Source organism: Mandrillus leucophaeus, unplaced genomic scaffold, assembly GCF_000951045.1.
Source record: "Mandrillus leucophaeus isolate KB7577 unplaced genomic scaffold, Mleu.le_1.0 Scaffold91, whole genome shotgun sequence".
NCBI lineage: Eukaryota > Metazoa > Chordata > Mammalia > Primates > Cercopithecidae > Mandrillus > Mandrillus leucophaeus.
The window spans coordinates 16,138-19,528 of record NW_012109919.1 but is presented as its reverse complement, the minus strand read 5'-3'; the positions used below and the strand labels follow the sequence as shown (position 1 = coordinate 19,528).

The following is a 3,391-nucleotide window of genomic DNA, read 5'->3' as shown; positions in this document are numbered from 1 at the left end:
TATTGCAATCTTTTTCTTTTTTTTCTTTTGAGATGGCGTCTCGCTCTGTGACCCAGGCCAGAGTGCAGTGGTGCCATCTCAGCTCATTGCTACCTCCACCTCCCAGGTTCAAGTGATTCTCTTGCCTCAGCCTCCCAAGTGGCTGGGACTACAGACACGTGCAACCACGCCCGGCTAACTTTGTATTTTTTTGGTAGAGATGGGGTTTTATCTTGTTGTCGAGGCTGGTTTCAAACTCCTGGCCTCAAGTGATCCACCCTCCTCGGCTTCCCAAACTGCTGGGATTGCAGGTGTGAGCCACCATGCCTGGCTACTGTAATCTTATAGATCAGGTTGAAATACCTTAAATCTTTAGATTAGTTGGCTCAGTAGACCCTGGTAAAAAGCGGCTTTTGTGTTTCAGGCTGCAGTGTCTGGGTCAGTGCAAGCTTCAGATAGACTTATGAAAGAGCTCAGGGACATATACAGATCACAGAGTTACATGACAGGGAAGGATCTCGAAATCCCTGCTCTTCTTATTGTTCTTTTGCTCTTTTCTGTTGTCAGATTATAAATGTCCTTTCTTAAAAGTGGACCAAAATGGAAATGTTTACTAGCTTTATTTTGTGAAATTCAAAGGCAACCAAGTTCCAAAAGATATAGGGGTAAGATAGGATGAGTTTACTTGTTTTTTGGATTTAGAGAAATTGTTTTTATAGGTCCGTCAGAAACTTTTTGTCATTTTCCTGATAGAGTGAACTCTTACATATTTTTTATCTTCTAGCAAAAAGCTCAAGCTTGAGCAATATTGCTTGGAAAGTAAATAAGAGTAATACGTTTCATTATACAGAGAATGATTGCCAAGTTGATTTTTATGACTTTTCCCCCAGTTTTGAAAGCAACATAATCAACTCTTATTGTAGAGATAGTTATGTTATTACTTTTAAAATGTATGGGTGGAGTACACCTGTAGTCCCAGCTACTGGGGGTGGTGGGAGGCTAAGACAGGAAGAGGTTTTGAGCTTTGAGAGGTCAAGGCTGCAATGCGCTGTGATTGCACCATTATATTCCAGCCTGGGTGACAAAGCAAGACACCCTGTCTCTTAAAAAATAAAAATTAAAAAAATAAAAAAATAAAAAAAACAGGCCAGGGGAGTGGGGAGTGGAAGTCATATTGGACATGTATATATACGACAGTTGTAGAAAAATACCGATTTTTTAGTGATTTAACTTTTCATAGTTCCATCCATGGCAAATTGTTCTCCTTGAACCCCTTGGCTAATAATACAAGTTTAGGAAGGCATATTAAACTTCTTTTGAATTTTTGAGAAAATTATATACATGTGACTGTTTTCCTTTAGAATGACTGCAAACTCTGAACCTCCTTATTAGATTAGATTTAGGCTATTATGATCTCTTTTGGACATTTATTCTGAAGGACCTGGAAGCTATAGTGACCTTTATTTTTCCTGGGGATATAGAGCAGCTTAAGATCTCCTCCTTCTGGAACTTACCCTAGGTGCTCTATTTTAGCTTTCAGATTGGTTCATTTTTGAGTTAGTTGAAAAAAAATTACCTTTTTGTTTGAACGGTTTTTTGTTTTGTGATTCTTAGGGTTGACCCTGATAGTCCTTTGCACAGTGATCTTCAGATCTTAAAAGAAAAAGAAGGCATAGGAGATATTTTGCTGAACTTATCTTTTAAGGTAAGAAAATTGTTATGGGACTCTCTAGTTTTTGAATGGGGGTGTATGTACAAGTGTTTTGGAAAACAATTTGGTAAAATGGAAGATACTTATACACTATGGTTCAGGAATCGTGTGGATATACACTCCACAAGAAAGGAGTACGTAGGCATGAGGAGACAGGAATGTTCAGAGCAGCATCATTTATAATAGCCCCAAACAGAAAATAACCCAAGTGGTCGTTCCAAGAAAATGAAGAACTGTGGTATTCATAAAAAGGCTTACAGCTAAGTGGGACCAGCTGGGCAAACCTTAAACACTATATTAAGCAAAAGAAACCAGACCCCCAAAACCTATTTTGTACAATTTCCTTTGTATAGAGCTCAAAAATAGGCAAAACTAAGGTTGGTTAGGACATTCATTCTTAGTGGAGGCAGTGTCACCTGCAGTGGAGTGAAAATTGGTCTTTAGAGTAAAAGAAAACGTTACCTATTATAATGGTCTGCTGCCCTCCAAAGGGTCATATAACATAAACCGACATACAACTTCTCTGTGGTGTTGAAATTCCACCACAGGGGGATGGGGGTAGAATTAGGAAGAAAACTTCTAAAAAGGCTTCTTAGGGTTAAAAAAATGAAAAGAAAACACAGAAACACTTATTTCTGGATCCATACTTGGGCAGTAAAACTATCAAGAACAAAGAGGTGATTCCATAGAGGTTGGGGTAAGGAGTCCATCCAGGCGAGAGGTAGGGAGGTGTGACCTGAAAGGGATATCTGTGAGCTTCTTGGATACTGGCTGGAATATATTTCTGGAGCAGGTTGGTTGTTACGTGGGCAAATAATTTACGATAACATGTTAAGGTATACCTTAAGTTATATTTTCTGTACTTTTCTGAATGTATGTGTTATATTTAATAAGGCATTTTTAAGATACTAAAAATCAATGTTACAAAGGAATAACAATGGAATTTAGAAGAAATGTTAATGATCTAATAGGGAATCTAGATAGGATGTAATGGTTTAAAATCTATGGCTATATTGAGGTATTTTGATGAAAAAAACAGACATAAAACAATACTTTATTGTTCTTACTTTAAGGATAATAGTAGTTTTATAAAACCTTTGTACTTCCCTTTTTGTGTGTATATTTTTTCTTGGGATTATATCTTATGATTGAACTTTCTTGAAATGACCCTAATGTCAGTATTTTCTCTCACTTTTATTATCATAGAAACTGTTGTGGTTGTCAACTGGTTGTCTTCCTAAAGTATGAATCCGGTATATATTGACTGAAGTTGCTAATGGCTACTTCTTTACGGATTCATATGGGGGAGTGAATGAAACATGCAGGCCTAAAACAAAAAACAAAACACAAAAAAACCAGGAAGCTATCTTTCTTTTTTAAAACATTAAATCATACGTCCATATGCCCAACACCAAACTGAAGAAATAGAACCTTTGGCTGGGCGTGGTGGCTTATGCCTGTAATCCTAGCACTTTGGGAGGCCAAGGCAGACAGATCACTTGAGGTCAGGAGATCGAGAGCAGCCTGGCCAACATGGTGAAACCCCATCTCTACTTAAAATACAAAAAAAAATTAGCCAGGCATGTTGATGGGTGCCTGTAATGTAAGCCCTGCTCCGTGGGAGTCTGAGGTGGGAGAATCAGTTGAACCCAGGAGGCAGAGGTTACAGTGGGCCAAGGTTGCACCATTACACTCCAGCCT

At 38.3% G+C, this 3,391-nt stretch overlaps 1 pseudogene; it reads left to right on the top strand.

The window, feature by feature from the left end:
* Positions 1 to 553, top strand: part of LOC105531821 — a 10,362-nt pseudogene extending 9,809 nt beyond the window's left edge.
* The last annotated feature ends 2,838 nt before the right edge of the window (positions 554 to 3,391 follow it).